The following is a 20190-nucleotide window of genomic DNA, read 5'->3' on the forward strand; positions in this document are numbered from 1 at the left end:
TTTTTTTTTTTTTTTTTTTTTTTTGACAGGCAGAGAGGACAGTGAGAGAGAGACAGAGAGAAAGGTCTTCCTTTTGCTGTTGGTTCACCCTCCAATGGCCGCCGCGGTAGCGCACTGCGGCTGGCGCACCGCGCTGATCCGATGGCAGGAGCCCGGTGCTTATCCTGGTCTCCCATGGGGTGCAGGGCCCAAGGACTTGGGCCATCCTCCACTGCACTCCCTGGCCACAGCAGAGAGCTGGCCTGGAAGAGGGGCAACCAGGACAGAATCCGGTGCCCCGACCGGGACTAGAACCCGGTGTGCCGGCACCGCAAGGCGGAGGATTAGCCTAGTGAGCTGCGGCGCCGGCCCTGGCTGTTCCACTTCTGATCCAGCTCCCCACTAATGCACCTGGGAAAGCAGCAGAGGATAGCCCAAGTGCTTGGGCCCCTGCACCCATGTCGGAGACCCAGAAGAGACTCCTGCCTCCTGGCTCCTGACTTTGGACTGACCCTGCTCTGGCCATTGGGCCATCTGGACAGTGAACCAGTGTATGGAAAATCTCTCTCTCTCTCTCTCTCTCTCCCCCCGCCACCCCGTTTTGTTGTATCTATTCCTTTCAAATACCAAATCTTTAAAAATATATATATATATATAAGCAACATAATATGCAGGCATATCCTTCATAATAGACATTCACAGAGTGATCCAATCACTTCACCTGCAAGAACTAACCCTCATGAATGCACCCAGTGATTTATGTAAGAGTAAATAGATTAGAAAATGTAAAACAATAAACTATCAATGATAGGTTGGATGATTATAGGAAAGGTGGCCATACACTTTGTCCTCCACACCAGGATGATTCTGGGAGTAAAATTTAAGTCAAGACTTTCCTGTGTAAATGGAGGAAAATGGGCCCCCTGTTTAAAAAAGAATGGAAAGATAAAGTATGCCACATTGTTATTATTGAATGGTATTCAGTCAGCAAAAATATTTTAAAGAATATCTAACATAGTGAAGTAATAATGATATACCTTTAACTATAAAAGACAATATAAAATTTATAAATCTAATTTTAAAATAAACATCTTTGTAGTTTTTTTAAAAAGAATGGAACCAACTACATCAAATAGTTGACAACTTAAATCACTGGCTAGTGAGGTTATAATTGATGTGTATTTTTTTCTCTATATTTAAAATTGTGAGACAGGAGCTTCTTCTGGATCTTCAATGTGGGTGCAGGGCCCAAGCACTTGGGACATCTTCTACTGCTTTCCTAGGCCATGGCAGAGGGCTGGATAGGAAGTGGAGCAGCCAGAACTCGAACCGGTGCCCATATAGGATGCTGGCACTGTAGGAGGCAGCTTTACCCACTATGCCACAGCACTGACCCCAATACAATTATTTTTTAAAATTAAAAATGTATCGTTTCTTTAGGAAGCAATATAATTCAGTCTCAGTTGATGATGGAAAGTTATTATTCACAGAAGACTGTCAACTAATTAGTATAGAGGAAATTAAATAAATCAGAAAACATAATTTTTACAATGAAATAATTATTTTTTTCAATTTTTTAATGAAATAATTATTTCAAGGAAGAAGCATAAATAGATTCTAAAATCATAAGGTGAAAGGTTGTTGGGATACTCACAAAATCCTAATTGCAAAGAGAAAAACAAATCTTTATAATGAAGAGATATGATGATCACCATTATTTACAAAATGATCAAATTTAACATAATTTTAGCAGAAAACCTGACATTACTTATAGTCTGTTGTAACATATTATGAAAAAGGACATCACCTATGTGTTACCCTTTCCAAAAATGCTGACTTTGAATTTACTCAAGCCATTATATTTTTATTTATTTTTAGGAAATGTCATGGATTCAAAACCTAGAAAAACTACACCTTTAGAAAGAAACCAGACAAATCTAGAATGTGGAACTTTCTACAGTGCAACTAACCTTCAATGCCTTCAAAAAGTAAATGATGTAAGAAATAAAAGGATTCTGAGACTGAATGGACATAGCCAAACACAACCTAAAAACACTTTAAACTTTGTTCTTAAAAATATATATAAATGTTATTTTTGTACAATTGAGGAAATTCAAATATGAATTGAATGTATGTTGATTATATTATGGTGTCTGTATACATGCATACATATATGAATATATTATGTTCTTGGATATGATGATGGCAATTAGATTATATAATGCATTAGGGTAAATAATTGTCTACAATTTATTTTCATGGTGTTCAGACAAAAGCACAAATTGAATAGGAAAGATTGAATTGTTGATTGAAGGTAATGCTACAAACATGCACATCATGTCAATCTTTTAATGCTTCAAAATGTTTGTGGAGGGGTAGCATTTAGCCTAGTAGCTCAGAGACCTCTGTCCCTTTTTGGAGTGCCTGAGTTCAATGCTCAGCACCAGCTTCTGATTCTAGTTTCTTGCTTAATGCAGTTACCACCACCCACGTGGGAGATGTTGAGTTCCTAGCTCCCAGCTTTCACCAACTGAGTATTGACCATTGTGAACATCTGGGGAATGTACAATAGATGCAAATATTCTTTCTCTCTCCCACTCTCTATAATAAATAATAATGTTTATTAATTGCAGGAAAATTAAATGAAAACCTGACAGAATGTATAACAGTTTAACAAAGACTTGAAGAACCCTCAACAGTCTCTTCAGAGTTCAGACTTCCTCATCTTCCATACTGCTTCAGCCCAGCTCTTTGAGTTTCTTCCATTGGCCCCCTCAGTTCTTGTGAAAAATTTCAGCTGTCATCCTCTCCACCACAGGCACTATCACCTTCTTTACCTACTCCCTCTGGGGGTCCTTTTCTCTGCAAGAATAATGGGAATAGAAGATGGATCTATCTGCACCTAACTTCCTTACTGTGGCAAAAACAGTGATCGGATACTGCCAGGTGCTCTCTTACCTTTCCAAGGCTACTCATAGTTAGGGTGAGACTATGTAACTGGTTCTGTGGAAAGGCATATGCCACTCCTGGGCTGCGACTTCCACATTTCTCTTCCTTTGTCATGGCAACCCTGTGGGCCAGATGAGCCAATCATGTGGCTCCCAAATCGAAGAAGATGACCTGCTCACATTAGACTGTGACATGAGCACTAAATAAATTCATGTTGCATTAAGCCATTGAGCTTGCAGGGCTTATCTGTTGCATCAGCTAGACTTAATTATCCTAATATACTTACATGTAAGCAAATATGCAAATCCCTTTTTCATGTATTTTATTTTATTTTCATTTCAATTTTCATAATACCTACTTCTTGGTGCTTTGATTTACAAAGTTTCTCTCACTGAGTGCTCTCAACAGTGTAATGAAGGAGGTGCTATCATTTTTCCTATTTTTCCATGAGAAAACTAAGGCACAGAGAAGCTGAGTAACTTGTGAGAGATCACACAGGACTCAGACTGAGTGCTTACCAGATTCTAGATCTGAATATAAATACAATTTATACATGTCAACTCCGAGTGTTAGTCTGAATGCTACCTTTAACATGCAATTAAGAAAGAACAAATGGGCCGGCACCGTGGCTTAACAGGCTAATCCTCCGCCTTGCGGCGCCAGCACACCGGGTTCTAGTCCCGGTTGGGGCACCGGATTCTATCCCGGTTGCCCCTCTTCCAGGCCAGCTCTCTGCTATGGCCCGGGAAGGCAGTGGAGGATGGCCCAAGTCCTTGGGCCCTGCACCCACATGGGAAACCAGGAGAAGCACCTGGCTCCTGGCTTCGGATCAGCGAGATGCGCCAGCCGCAGCGGCCATTGGAGGGTGAACCAACGGCAAAAAGGAAGACCTTTCTCTCTGTCTCTCTCTCTCTCTCACTATCCACTCTACCTGTCAAAAAAGAAAGAAAGAAAGAGAGAGAGAGAGAGAGAGAGAGAGAGAGAGAAAGAACAAATGATGTCTCCTTGGGAAACTTGAATCTGAGGATTTGAGAATTTCCCTCCCACAGAAGCTCTATTTCAAACAGCAACCAGCACATTTGTCCATTTCCTCCACACAAGGAGAGAAGAAAGGAACAATAAAATGAATGAACAAATGAAAGAAAAATGGAAAAAAGAAAACTTGAATAGGTAGGGAAGGTCACTTGTTAGGACTTCACAATTTATTGATGTTTTCCTTTGCATTGTGTGGTAGGGCCAGATGCATCATATTCCAACACACAGAGAGACAAGAAAGCATTAAAATGACCTATAATTTGGTGACTTTGGAACAAAGTAAACAAAAAACAACATAATGCTTTTAAAGATAATTCCTAAAGCTAAGAATGAATTATCAGCCTTGGACAGCACTAATCCTGGAAAAAAACATACTTAGCCTTATATCAGTATTACATTTTTCAATTTCTTTGCTGCCTATCGATTGGTAACATTTCCAAGGACCAATTTTCCTTCCTCCATTTTATATTGACTTCTCTTTTTAGTAAGACTGGGTTTTTTGAGTGCGTTGAGGCAAAGAATTCGTTTAATTTTACTTTTTCTAATCAATGTCGATAAGACTCTCTCAATCGATAGCCTACCCTTGCTATCCATTAGACACCTTCTGGGCTGTTGACTGACCTTTTGTGTCTCATGCAATTCTGCAGCACTTTTAGTTAGTCTTACATGAAATGTTTTTGTCATTTTCCACCTTTGCTCTTTCTGTCATTTTAAAACTCTGGGCTTCACTGTGTAATTTCTCAACTTCTCTTTTGAACTTGACCTGTATTATGTGCCTTTTGTGCCCTTAATTATATTTTGTACTTTGGGGTTCATCCATGCTGGTCTTTTCTAATCCCACTGTATTGATTGCTACATGGCAAAACCTCCTCCCCTCTGAAACTCTATTTGTCTTTAAACTCTTTTTTTTTTTTAACCTTCATATGCTGACAACCACCAACAGTTTTTTCCACTAGTCTTTTCCAGGAAATCTCCAGTGATCTACAGCTGAAGTGATCAAGATCCATTCACTAGAATCGTAATTATACCCTTCTGGATATTAACAACCTGAACACAAGATTGAGAAAGAAATCACAATGACAAAAGGTAGAAAATACATATATGTCGGCTGGTGCCACGGCTCACTAGGCTAATCCTCCACCTGCGGCGCCGGCACCCCAGGGTTCCAGTCCCGGTTGGGGCACGGGATTCTGTCCCGGTTGCTCCTCTTCCAGTCCAGATCTCTGCTGTGGCCCAGGAGTGCAGTGGAGGATGGCCCAAGTGCTTGGGCCCTGCACCCACATGGGAGACCAGAAGGAAGCACCTGGCTCCTGGCTTCAAATTGGCACAGCGCGCCAGCCGTAGCGGCCATTTGGGGAGTGAACCAATGGAAGGAAGACCTTTCTCTTTGTCTGTCTGTCTCTCTCACTATCTAACTCTGCCTGTCAAAAATAAATAAATAAATAAAAAATAAAATACATATATGTCATAAGCAGAAAAGATATTTTCAGGAGAATATTCAGAAAGCAATAAGACATCAAAATTATAAAGAGACAAGAAAAAAGAAATAAAGGAAGATTCCTTGAAGAGATATAAAAATGAGAAATACCAAGTTAAAGAACAGTACAAACACTTGGAGCTTACAAAAGTAACAGTGAACAATTTTAAGGATTAATGAGCCAAATACAAAAACACCAGCTATTAAGAAGGTGTCAAATACAGTCTAGCATTTTGTCTTATGTAAACCTATGCAGCAGTCTTCCCTTTGACCTCTCTCTCAGGTATTCCCCCTCTAACCCTTCAGAATGTGACCAGAGTCCTTGTCATAAAATGCACTTTTAGACATTTCTCTACTAGAAAGACTTTTGATGGCTTCCTATACCAACCAGAACAAAGCCCAAATGCTTAGAGCACCCCACATATCTGGATCCTGTTTACTTTTTATCCTCATTTCTAGCTGTTTCTCTTTTATCCCCCAGATCTGTCTGCTTCAAACAAAACATTCTTTATGATCTTTTCCTCTGGACCACTGTGTTTTGTTTTTTGTTTTTTGTTTTTCTTTTCTGATAATGCTCTTTACTGCTCTTACTCTTGCCTTTTCTTCTTTCATGTAGATGCCTCTTCTTAACTGACTCAAATAAAAGTTAAGAATCCTCCCTTGATATCCCGACATGGTTCATTGTTAGCTCTCTTGTCATGGCACATAACTAAATTCCATTATCTTATTTACTTATCTGCATCCCTCTCCAGTCAGTAAGCAGTATTATAGTAATGACAATGTTTATTATTTTTTGCCCTGGCATCCCAGCACTCAACACTAAACTTTATACCTGTGGAAGCTGATAAATAATTTATTGAATAGATGTTTACAAATAATGAGATGATGGGATCCTCTATTAACCTAAGGCTTTGTTTAAACCCTCATTACCAATCCTTGTTGAATATATTTCTAGCATGAGTAGGGGCAGCCATTAGCAGGTACATTAAACACAGCTCATTAGAAAGTTACCTTTGTGCTGTGGGACAGCTCTGCCTCTCTAATCTTTCCCCTACTGACTATTAAGACTTGTAGTTGGGCCAGCGCCACGGCTCACTAGGCTAATCCTCCGCCTTGCGGTGCCGGCACACCGGGTTCTAGTCCCGGTTGGGGCACCGATCCTGTCCCTGTTGCGGCACTCATCCTGTCCCGGTTGCCCCTCTTCCAGGCCAGCTCTCTGCTGTGGCCAGGGAGTGCAGTGGAGGATGGCCCAAGTCCTTGGGCCCTGCACCCCATGGGAGACCAGGAGAAGCACCTGGCTCCTGCCATCGGATCAGCGCAGTGCGCCGGACGCAGCACGCTACCGCGGCGGCCACTGGAGGGTGAACCAATGGAAAAGGAAGACCTTTCTCTCTGTCTCTCTCTCTCTCACACTGTCCACTCTGCCTGTCAAAAATTTAAAAAAAAAAAAAAGACTTGTAGTTGTTACCAGTCAAAAGTCAGCAGTTAGTGTGCTCTTAGTACTCATAGACCTCCCACCTGTTCAGAAGTCATCACTAACCAGTATCTCAATCTACTAAAGACTCAAGTTTGCCCACTGAAGGGCTTCTAAAGCAGAGCTTCTTAAACCTATATATGCAAAAGAATCACTGGGGATCTTGGGTATGCATAGATTCTGATTCAGTAGGTCTGAGATGGGGCCTGAGAGTCTGCATTTCCAGCAAGCCTCCAGGTGATGCTCAGGCTTCTGGTCCCTATCTAGGGAGTGGGTAGGCTCCAAAATCATCACAACAGGAAAATCTTCACACCTATAATCTCTCTATATCAATCTTCTTAAGATGAGCCCTCCAAAATATGCATTCATTGTGTCTAATTTGGTCAAAAAGTTTTCGTGAATTCCCCATCTGTGACACAACAACAGACACTTATTGAAACTTTACTGTGTACAGATTGGGAGCCTCCAACCTTATAGTCAAAAACCAAGTGAGTAATAATTTGCAAAATACTAGGAGCTAAAACAAGAAGAGAAGAGCTAATTGCTCAAGACTTCAGTTTTCGTCTGTAAAATGAAGGGTAAAATCCATCAGTTTTGTATTTACCTCTCCCTGAATTATAGTCACAGATTCCATCATGATGCAGACCATATCACAGGCTTTCGGTATCTTCTGCATAAGAAAGTTCCTTAGGTGTTTCTAGTGTGCTACTAGACCAAACCAATAATTCCCAAAGTGTGCTGCCCAAACCATTGATATCAATATCACCTGGAAATCTGTTAGACTGAGACTTCTCAAGGCTCATCCTAGATCTACTTTATAAAAACTCCAGGGATGTCTCACTAGTCCAGATGATCAATTTCAGTTCACAGTTGATCACACTGATAGATCTAAGAGCCAAAGGGATCACACAAAAAAGACTAGTGTCGGCTAATACTAACTGATAGAACCCAAAAAGGGAGAGAACGATCCAACATGGGAAGGGGGACACACAGCAGACTCATAGAATGACAGATGTCCTAAATAGCACTCTGGCCTCAGAATCAGCCCTTAAGGCATTCGGATCTGGCTCAAGAGCCTATGAGAGTATTTTAGGCATGGAAAGCCAAGACACTCTGAAAAAAAAAAAAAAAAGAAGAAGAAGAAGAAGGAAGAAGGAAGAAGGAAGAAGGAAGAAGGAAGAAGGAAGAAGGAAGAAGGAAGAAGAAGAAGAAGAAGAAGAAGAAGAAGAAGAAGAAGAAGACCTAAATGAAGGATCTCAGCGAGTGACTAAAAGCATAGGCTCTGGACTTCACTTCCTGGATTTAAATCCTAGCTCTTCAACTTACTTGCTGTGTACTCTTAACAAGGTACCTCAGTTGTCTTTGCTTCTGGTCTTCAACTATATGATCAGGATAATAATAATACTTATTTTCATAGAGTTGTCATGAAAATTAAATGACTTACATATGTTGTTCACTAAGCAGAAAGTGTAGCATGTGGTGTCTCAACCATTATCCTCTTGATGAGGCTTTTCTCAGCCACTCCATTCAAAATTGTGATCCACCCACTTGCTTGTCCTCTACCCTGCTTTACTTAGCTGTTTTGCAGTTATTACTAACATACTATGTTTCATTTGTTACTTCATTTACTATGTCCTTCCACAAAGAAACAGAAGCTAGAAGACCAAAGATTTCAGTCTATTTTGATAAAAGTATATGCCAATATCTAGTTTATGGTCTGTCAAGTTATAATCACTAAAAAAAAGAGTTACATGAATGAGTGAAATGTTTAACTACTATAAATATTAAAAACTAATTGGGGGCCAGCGCCATGGCTTAACAGGCTAATCCTCTGCCTTGCGGTGCCGGCACACCGGGTTCTTTCTAGTCCCGGTTGGGGCGCCAGATTCTATCCCAGTCGCCCCTCTTCCAGGCCAGCTCTCTGCTATGGCCCAGGAAAGCAGTGGAAGATGGCCCAAGTCCTTGGGCCCTGCACCCGCATGGGAGACCGGGAGAAGTGCCTGGCTCCTGGCTTCGGATCAGCACAATGCGCCGGCCACAGCGACCATTGGAGGGTGAACCAACGGCAAAAAGGAAGACCTTTCTCTCTGTCTCTCTCTCTCTCTTACTATCCACTCTGTCAAAAAAAAAAAAAAAAACTAATTGGGGCCAGCATTGTGACGTAGCAGGTAAAGCCACCGCCTGCAGTGCCAGCATCCCATATGGTGCTGGTTCTAATCCCGCTGCTCCACTTCCAATCCAGCTTTCTGCTATGGCCTGGGAAAGCAATAGAAAATAGCCCAAGTGTTTGGCCCCATACCCACATGGGAGACCAGAAGAGGATCCTGGCTCCTGGCTTCAGATTGGCACAGCTCCAGATGTTGCAGCCATTTAGGGAGTGAACCAGCAGATGGAAGACCTCTCTCTCTCTCTCTGCCTCTCTTTCTCTCTCTGTGTAACTCTTTCAATTAAATAAATAAATAAATCTTTTAAAAAAACTAATTATTAGTAGTAATCAAAATTTTCCTTAGTGAAACACAGCAGTTTCTACTTCCTTTTTTTTATTTTATTTTTTGACAGGTAGAATGGACAGTGAGAGAGAGACAGACAGAGAGAAAGGTCTTCCTTTATCGTTGGTTCACCCTCCAATGGCCGCTGCGGCCAGCACGCTACAGCCGGCGCACCGCGCTGATCCGAAGCCAGGAGCCAGGTGCTTCTCCTGGTCTCCCATGCAGGTGCAGGGCCCAAGCACTTGGGCCATCCTCCACTGCCCTCCCAGGCCACAGCAGAGAGCTGGACTGGAAGAGGGGCAACCATGACAGAATCTGGTGCCCCGACCGGGAATAGAACCCGGGGTGCCGGCGCCTCAAGGCGGAGGATTAGCCTATTGAGCCGCGGCACTTCCTTGTTATTATCACAAATTGTGTTTATGTTTTATTCCTTGCTTTATTCAAATTCTGCCCCATACCTAAAATGTTGTTCTGCCTAAATTCAGCCTATTTTAGGCCCTGCTCAGTTTCTACTTCTTCCTTTAATAATCTCTGACTACTGAATAACTCTTCTCTCTAGATCTCTGAATATCTACATTGTTACTGTCTGTACCATGCAACTCCATACTTAAATATCTAATGTTAGTGTCAGTGGAATGAGTAACTTCTAAGGGATTTACTGACAGAGAAATTGTCATTTATGCAACAAGAATTCCATGAAAAATTAGAGGAAAGAGCCTCCCACCCCAAAATAAGAAATCTTGCCATTAATTATACATGTTGTCCTCAAATAATAAAAGAACACTTTATATTTTACAAAGCATTTTATACAGATCAGCCTCCTTTTGACAGATGATCTCAAAGACTCTCTCTTGCTCTCAAATTTTTTAATTATCTTTAAGGAAACTATATAAAGACCATTTCTAGAGGTGAAAAAATAAAAATAATGAAGTCATTATAGAAATAGAAAATTCCCCAAGTTGTGGCAAATAAGTGGTTTCATGCCCCCCCCCCAGCACTGCTGCCAATGGAGTCTGAAAGAGGCTTCACACCAACCCCACGCAGGACTGTAGGCAGACATTAGCATCTGGTCAGAGCTGGCAGAGCAGAGGGTACCCATTTGCCACCATAAACTAGTTAGTCATCTTACTTCTAAAGGGAATGGAAAATGACACTAAGAAATTTAAAATGATGTGTTCAGGCACAAACATCGTGGCAGAACCAAAGCCAGAGGGAGGACCCAACTCTGTGTCCTAATCTAACACCAGAACACAGTATTGAAATTTCTATTCTAAAGCAATCAAAATAGGAGAAGCAAACCTCTGACAGAGAGTTTTCATATTAATGCTCACGAGCATAACATTGACATGAAAAATGACAGCTTTGAGTTGAGTGATAGACAGGGCTGTTAGTCTGTTATTTTTCAGTTCAGTCTATTTACCTAGACCTAGAATGTGTCCTGACTGGAAACAGACAAGACAGATTAATTCCATTGCAGAAAAAGAAAAGGGAAATAGTCTTCATTAACAGAAAATGGGCTCAAATCCAATCCTGAAATAGCTTATATTACAGAGTCAACTTTTTAAAGGTGACTTTCCCTCATTAACAGCAAGGGATTATTTTAAATATAGCTTAATCACTGCATTTAAATTACAGGAAAATGTAGATTTAAAGAAATATGAAAAAGAGATGAGGGAAAGAAATAAATACCTATTTTAATATAAATAATGACCAATTCTTCATCATGGAAATTATGCCCACATTTTAAAATTATATTTTTTCCAGAGTCTGGCTCCAAATCAGTTTCCAAATATTATAATCACCAACATAATGCAGTTGGAATGAAACTGACTTGTCAAATTTGACCTAGCCAGTTGATAATTCCATCTTGATTAACTCTCATTTTTAAGCATGTTATAATTGACACGGCCTGTTGGAGAAGAACCATCACCTAACAGATAGAAACTGCCTCCAGCACTGTCTGCAGTACCCAAGGAAATCAGGATGACAATCACCAATTGCTATTTCTTCTTTTTCAGCAACTATGTTACTGAATTACAAGGTCTCACCAGTTGGTTGTATATTCTGTCTTTCACCCCAGAGGGTAAGCCTGACTCATCTTTGTGGGAAGGAGGAGGAAAACTGCAAGTGCACAAAATCCCTCCTCTTCAGCATTCATGCTGCTGCCCCACCAGGGAGGAACACTGACAGAGGCAGCTGAAGGTCAGGGTCTGCACTGCACCTGCTCCGCACAGACAGAGTCCTGTCATGTGGATGTACACAGGGATGGGTATCCCAACTGTCATCAGAAGAATCAGGAAAAGCCCAGTAGGCTGCACTGACATTCACTCCCTCTCTTCCCACCACAGCTTACTCTGCCTAGATGGTGATCACTGGTATGCTATGAATTCAAAACAAGAATGAAACCAAAGTTAAAATAGATCTTTGTGAAAAATAAGAATGGGAATAGGAGAGGGAGGAGGAAGAAGGGAGTGAATGAGGGCAGGAGGGAGGGTGGGGTGGGAAGAATCACTGTGTTCCTAAATTTTTATATATGAGATGCATGAAGTTTGTTTACCTTAAATAAAAGGTTTCTAGGTTAAAAAACAAAAAGAATGAAACCAAGAGTTCTGGTCAGACCCCACCTTGTTAGCAACTCAGGCATGAACCAATTAGACAAAACAGGTCACCAGGAAAATCTTGACTTCTGGAAGCAGATCAGTATTTCCTAAAGAATGCTTTGTGAAATACTGTACCAGTCTGCATTTTGGCATAGTAATTCCAAAAGATCAGCTTACTTCCCCTACATCACATTAATGAAGCATTTTTTTCATTGAACACACTTACTCATCTGGACAAGGTGACAAAGACCTCAATTTACTTGGAAGAAATATTTTCAATTGACATCCGAGACAGCACTAATATTTTCACAATAAAATCCCAAGTTCCTGGGAAAATGACTATATCTAAATAATCCAACACAGTAGGTAGAGAAAAAGTTTCAGAGTCAGAAAAGTCTAGGGGTGGCCAGCGCTGTGGCGTAGGGGCATCCCATATGGGCACCAGTTCAAGTCCCAGCTGCTCCACTTCTGATCCAACTCTCTACTATGGCCTAGGAAAGCAGTAGAAGATGGCCTAAGTCCTTGGGCCTCTGCACCCACATGGGAGACCCAGAAGAAGCTCCTGGCTCCTGGCTCCTGGCTTCAAATTGGTGCAGCTCCAGCCATTGCAGGCAATTGGGGAATGAACCAGCAGATAGAAGACTTTCTCTCTCTCTCTCTCTCTCTCTCTCTCTCTCTCTCTCTCTCTCTCTGCCTCTCCCTCTTCCTCTTCCTCTCCCTCTCTGTCTCCCTCTCTCTGTGTGTAACTTTGACCTTCAAATAAATAAATAAATCTTTAAAAAAGAGAGAATAGAAAAATCTGACTTGGAATCAAGTGTTCTCACTTCTCAGCTCTGTTGTTATGAGCAAATCACTTAATATCAATGAGCCTGTTTTCTTTTTTATAAAATAATCATAATAAGCATATTGCACATGTGAAGATTACATGACAATATAGGGAAATGCTCCCATAAAAATGCCAGATGCAAGACTTCTATTAAACATTAATTTACATCTATTACCTTTTTACTAGTAAAGAAAATACATGGGGCCAGTATTGTGACAAGGCTGGTAAAGCTGCCACCTGTGACGCCAGCATCCCCTATAGGAGCCCGTTTGTGTCCCAGCTGCTCCACCTCCAATCCAGCTCCTAAAAATGGCCTGGGAAAAGCACTGGAACATGGCCCAAGTGTTTGGGCACCTGCCACCCACATGGGAGACTCCATCAGACAATACTCCTGGCTCCTGGCTTCAGCCTAATCCAACGCTGGCTGTTGCAGCAATATGGGGAGTGAACCAATAGATGGAAGATCTCTCTCTGAGTGTCTCTCCTTCTCTCTAACTCTGACTTTAAAAATATATAATTTTTTTTAAAAAAATGATTTTAAACATTGTATATGGCTAAGTCAAATGCCAATGTCTTATTTCATTACACTTTATAGTGTTGATTTGAAGCAAATTCTATTCATATATGTATGCATGTATGAAATCCAAATGAGTTATAAGTCTATACAATCATCTAGTTGAACAATTCAAATTGGTACCATAATGTGGATTTCTTTTTCCAGAAATATGTTGTAACTTTCTCTTCTAATCAATCTCATTATGGTAGAAGTGAAAGTGGAAGGTCTATCTTTTTCCAGTTGAAAAATAGCAATGTTTTGTGGTCTTATTTCCATGAAGTCCACTTCTTCTGTGTTAGATAACATGCATCTATCAAAAGAATTCTGCTTCTCTCTTTCTTAAACCTGTCTATAGGCTCTAATCTTGCAAATATGGCACTGTCTATAGTGTCAGACAGAAATAGGTATAGTTCAGCAGAAACAATAGTCAAAGAAAAACACATTTGATGCATCTATGAAAGTAGGCAAGAGCGGTCATGTGGCCAAAACAACAGCAGGCTTGTCCATCTGTCCATCATCATACTGAGTTGTGCCCACTAGTTATCAGCAGGAGGTGGCCATGTGGGCATCAACTAAAATAGAATTTCTGCCATAGGGAAGACAAGGTGAGGAAAGAAGAAAATAATTAACTGTGTCAGAATAAATTTCTGGGTTAACATGATGCACACAAAAAATTGTTGCTTGTTTCTTACACAAAGACCATAAAATGTTTCACTCGATCTTTTATCCATTCATTAAACACTTTCTGGATGCTCTTTAGGATGCTAAAACTGTGATAGTTGTTAAAGAAATACAAAGAATAATCTCTTTCTATAGGAATTCTGTTTTATGAGAGGGACAGACATAAATAAATCATTATGACAGTAAAATGACAGCTAATGTATATACAAGGTTCTATGGGAACCCAAAGAAAGAAGTAATTATGCAAAAATATGGCAATTTTATAAACTTGTGAGTCATCTTTTCAGGAAAGTTATACTAATTTTTCTGCAATATTCAAGTATTGGTGCATATAGTTCAAGAATGAGTATAATCACAGAAGTAGAATAGAAAATCCAAGAATAAAAAGATGGGTCTTGATTAGCTAAGCTGTCTTTGGTAAAATAAAAAGTACTATTGTCTTCACCTTCATGTATTCAACTTTTTTATGTGTGTATGCTCAATTTTTATATTACATTAATGTTATTAACTCCATCTAAATATGTCAGTTTTCATTTACGTAGTATCAGTATGTTTGAGAATGTGAACATTCACTAGACAACATAGATAGACATAGGGAAGACATAAGTGTACATATAGATACAGAAGCAGATGAAGAGATAAATATAGAAAGATGCAGATAGCTTCTCCTTCTTGAAAATACTATTAGTAACTCTTAAAGTTTACAATGAGACATTGTTGACTAGGTATTTTCCTAACAGGAAAGTGAAAACAATGCATAGACTTTACGTTTAGTGAAATTAAGATGTTAATACAAATAAATCTTCAGTGCACTTCAAGACATTCAGTGCACATAAAGACTTCTTTCCTATCAAAGAAATGAACAAGGAGTGAATTGTGGTGTTCCCATAAAGCTAAAGCAGAAAGTATGTGTAAACTGTCAGCTTAAAAATTCTATTTAAATGTCTATTTCTTTGTTAACACAGGAGCTTGGAAATACAAAATTCACATCTGTTTCAGATTAAATGTATTATTCTTCTGTGAGGCAATTTTTGATGCAAACTTGCCCATGCCTCTTCTTGGTTATCTCTGGTTTTAGCATTCATCTTTGCTTTCCCTGAAGCCATACATTGCTTTGGAGTTATATAAATAAAAATATTGATGTTCCCCCCATGACTCTTACCCCAGTCACAGGAACCAATGGCACACAATGAAATGTGGAATGTGACATTAACTTGCCCCAGGCACCAGAACTAAATTCACCCAGTTTCTGGATCTGCCTTGAAGAACCCACTCCACAGAACAGTAGTCATCACTCTCCCTGACTATGTCCTTGTCCTGTCCTGTCGGCCACCAAAATAGAATGTTCTATCCTTGGACAAATTCAAGAGGACATTGTCACAGTTACCATTATCCATCAGTCTCTCCAGACATGTATAAGTATTTCACTTTGCCTCTACTCTACCTTCTACTTCAGTCATATAAATAACTTTTTGCACATGTCAAAATTTCTTTTGTGCCCTACAAATAAAAATACAATAAAAATCCATGAATACAGATAGTTGCCTGATGTTTTTATTCTGTCAATTCTGTATAAGTGAGTCCTGTCACTGTTCTTGATTAGTTTCTCATATTACATCATGGGTAATTTTATTTTTAGTAAATTTTCCCACTGGTAGTGGTGGCACTGGTGGTACTACCAGCTTCTCTGTTCTACTCTAACAAGTACATAAATGTGGTCCTATTGATATGAGCAGGTAGGTGATGTTAGCTGGCAGAAAAGAGCTGAAGTTTGACAGTCTTAGCTGACCCACGTGGCAGCGTGGACTGCCATTTGACAGCTCCAACTGACGTGGGACAGCTCTGTTAGCTGGACGTGCCATGGCACAGTTCCTACTGCCTCATGCATAAGCTCCCTGGCCATCTGGCACAGCAGCTGTGGCCAGCCCCTGCATGACAGCCCGGCCTGCACCATTCAAACTCCCTTGCTATGCATCATCCAAACCTTCCTTCCACACACCACCAAGCCCCGCCCCTTTTCTGTGTAGTGGAAACTGCAAGTTCTGTAATGCTGCAAAGGGAGAACCAGCATCAGCTGAAAATATCCATTATGATTACAGGGTGTGTTCCCATCATGGCTTCTAAGTCATTATAATAAAATTATCATGGAGGCATTCCACTCCCATCATGCACCTGACATGACAACACTTTAGTATTTCCAAAAATGGGCATGTAATTGGGTGGGCCTCAAGTCTTGCCCAGAAGAAAATAAGGGAAACACTTTAAGACCTTGCTGTGTGTGATGATTTCCTTGATAAGCTCCCCAAAGCCCAGGCAACAAAAGGAAAACTAGACAAATGGGATTATATCAAACTCAGAATCTTCTGCACAGCAAAGGAAACAACCAACACAGTGAAAGACCTACAACCAGAATGATAAAAAATATTTGTAAGCTATTTATCTGATAAGAATATTCAGAATATATAGCAACACAAAAAGCTCAACAACAAAAAGACAACCAATTCACTTAAGAAATGGACACAGGAATTGAATAAATAGTTCTCCAAAAAGGAAATATAAATGGTCAACAAATACATGAAAAAATGTTCAATAGCACTGGCCATCAAGGAAATGCAAATCAAAACCATAATGAGCTATTATTTCATTCCTGTCAGAATGGATATTATCCAAAATACAGAGAGCAAAAAATGCTGGTGAGGATGTGGAGAAAGCGGAAATCTTATCCACTGTCGGTAGGAATGTAAATTAGTGCAACCATTATTGAAAACAATATGGAAATTTAAAAAAAAACTATAAATAGACTTGGCATATGATCCAGAAATCCAACTTCTGGGTATATACCTAAAAGATATGAACTCATTGTATCAAAGAGATACATGTCTCATCATGTTTATAGCATCACTGTTCACAATAGGCAAAATATGTAATCAACAAAGATATTAATTATCAGATAAATGGAATATTATTCAGCTATAAAAAGAATGAAATTCTATCATTTGCAGCAAAATGGCTGCAATTGCAGGAAATTATGTTGAGTGAAATTAGACAAAGGAAAACAAATATTGTTTGTTCTCCTTTATATGTGGGAGCTAGAATTAAAAAAAGAAATAAATATCATGTGTATCAGTTTTGTTGTAAATACGTTGTTTTGTTTTAAAGCTTTGTCAAAAATATCGATAGGAATTATGTACCAGTGTATTTTAAAATGTACCCTGTGTGAGTGAAATTGAACATCTTTTCATTTGAGTATTGTTTATAGCCCTTGTCTATTTTCCTCCTAGACTATGGTCTTCTTACTTTTTAAATATTTTCTATTGCTTTATGTTGTCTTTATTAAGACATTTGCTTAGAAATTCTGGATCATATCTGTTTAATTGGCCTAGAGTTCTTTTTCTTCAACTTGTAACTTCTTGTTTGTCTTTAATATTTTTGCCACTTTGGTTAAATACATAACTAAATGTTATTTCAAAAAGATAGAATCTTTTTGACATTAAAATGTGGGGCATTCCCACTCCCATCATACACCTAACACCATGACACTTGCAATATTTTCAAAATAGGACTGGAAAATAGTGGTACTCAAGGCCCACCCCAAATTCTGCTCCCTTTCATATATTCAATTAAGCCTATTTCAGACACTACCCCCTATGTCTTCTAGAGTAGAAAAAGACAAACTGAACCTCACTAACAGGGTTATATTTTGGTGTTATGTTTTCTTCTGTTTGTTCACTCTCTCAAACCTTGTTGGGACAGGGGGAGGTTCATTCTTTCTCTCAAGCTTGCCTCTACTTTTCTTTTGCTTTAAATAAATCTTGCTTCCCTACACAGCTTTATGCCCCCACTTTGAATTCCTTCATGCATGGAGGGAGTAGCCTGGAATAAGCCCAGTCAGGGGCCCACAATACTATGAATAGATAAGTTATGGCCAAGGTCTCTGTTATTTCCTATGATTTTTGTTATAGATTTTCAATTAACAAATATGTAAAAATTCATTTCCAGTATAAAAACTTCAAAAAATGGGATTAAAAAACAAAAAGTAAATGTCCTTGCAGAATGAGCTGAGTAATGATTCAAACCCAGGGAGTCTGATTCATAAATGCTATCATGAACGTATCTGTGAGGTACATGAAATCTGTTCTCTTCAATATTATTAAAAAAGAAATTCAATCTTAATTTAAGGTCAAATGACTGCAAGCTAGTTGATGTTAAATAAGGGCCACAGAAGCAGTAAGTAGTGGAAGTTAAAAACAGTGGACACTGCTGGGAAGGAAGTGGTTCAGGGCATTTGGTTCAGCAATTAAGTCCCCACTTGTGACACCTGCATCCCATATCTGAGTGCCTGGTTCAAGCTCGTTTTCTGCTGTTCCTCTGCAGCCTCCTACTAATGCTAATCCTTGGAGGCAGCAAGTAACCTGTGTCCTGCCACCCAGATGAGAGAGTCAGATTGAAATCCAGGTTCCTGGCGTTAGCCTGGCCCAGCCCCAGCTGTTGCAGGCATTTGGGAAGTGAACCAGCAGATGGAAGATCTCTTATTGTCTGTCTCTCTATGTCTGTCTGTCTTGTCTTTCAAATAAAATGAAAATAAATTGAAATTTTTTTATAAAAATAGTTTCTTTCCAATGGTGAAAGCTGTGATGTCTCTTTTAGGTAATCTAATAGTAAATACTCAGAAAAGAAAGGTTAATATTAAATAAGTAACATAGAAAGGGAACAGTAACACTCAATTGATGAGTATTCCAAAACTCAATGAGCACACCAGTTGTATAATTTTGAGAAGGTGTTTTCCCTTAAAGCATTTAGACATAGTAATAGTGCTCTGTTTTCAGCTTACAAAACCCAATCTAAACCACAATGTAGTCAAAGTATAATATGGCCCTAGTATTTCTACTTCAAATTTACTCAACCATTCATAACACACTTCTGAAATCCCATCTGTGAAGAATAATGAAATCCACCATTCATTGAACATACATATAGGACTTCTGAGGCACTGTGCCAATTTGATCCTTACTTCACCCTGATAATTATTATTACTTTTATAGATGAGCAAACAGGCCTAAAATATAAAAGCATTCTTCTCTAGACAGAAGTATGTTAATAGCACAGTATGTATGCATAAAAGAAAATGTTCTTAAGTCCTTTAGCATTTTCACAGGATCAGGTAGATGCATCTGCTAGTGTCTGTCCACACAGTACAATATATTTGTAGCCTTTAGGAGGATACATATTCTTACACATATGCTTGGGCCCTCATTTAAGAATCTTAATAGACCTTTAGATCCTATTTTTAATAACTCTCTTAATCTTTTCAATATATCCAGCCAAAGATCAAAGCTGTTGATTAGCTTTAAGCTATACATTCTGTATTTTCCACTTTAATTTGTTCTTAATGCCACATTTTTCATAGCAAAGGATAGATTTTCTTTCACGAAGAAATAAAATTTTCCCTTAAGGAAAACGGCATTCATTTCAATAAACATTTACTATGTAACTTCCTCTTCCAAAATCAAAGGGTAAGTCTGAAGAAGGCAAAAAGATGGATAAAATATAATCTGTGCCTGCAAGAGGCTTAAAATATAATGTCACTGTGGCATAGCGGGTAAAGCTGCTGCCTGCAATGCTGGCATCCTATATGAGCTCCATTTCGAGTCCCAGGTACTCCACTTCTGATCTAGCTCCCTGATATCAGCTGGGAAAGCAGTGGAAGATGGCCCAAATCCTTGGGCCCCTGCACCTGTGTCAGAGACCTGGAAGAAGCTCCTGGCTCCTGGCTTCGGATTGGCACAGCTCTGGCCGTTGCGGCCATTTGGGGAGTGAACCAGGAGATGGAAGACCTCTCTCTCTCTGCCTCTGTCCCTCTGTAACTCTGCCTTTCAAATAAATTAAAGAAATCGTTATATATAATATATATAATAATAAATATATATAAATATAATAAATATAAATATAATATTTATATAATTAAGGAGACAAATATTTCAGATCATGGGCAAAGTTCTCAGAGCAGCCACGTGTTCCTCCTTCAAGGAACAAGTCGGACGCCATGTTATTTCTCTAAGGAATAAGCTCCTGCTTTGTCTCAATATACGAAAGGGGGCTAACACAATAACACTCTAAGATACAA

General features: G+C 39.4%; 1 protein-coding gene across 7 annotated transcripts in view; it reads right to left on the bottom strand.

The window, feature by feature from the left end:
• The window catches only part of SLC44A5 (solute carrier family 44 member 5), a 440515-nt gene that overhangs the window by 328998 nt on the left and 91327 nt on the right, over window positions 1-20190 (bottom strand). The gene's annotated exons all lie outside the window — the stretch shown is intronic.

This window comes from Lepus europaeus, chromosome 5 (genome assembly GCF_033115175.1).
Source record: "Lepus europaeus isolate LE1 chromosome 5, mLepTim1.pri, whole genome shotgun sequence".
NCBI classification, from domain to species: Eukaryota; Metazoa; Chordata; class Mammalia; order Lagomorpha; family Leporidae; genus Lepus; species Lepus europaeus.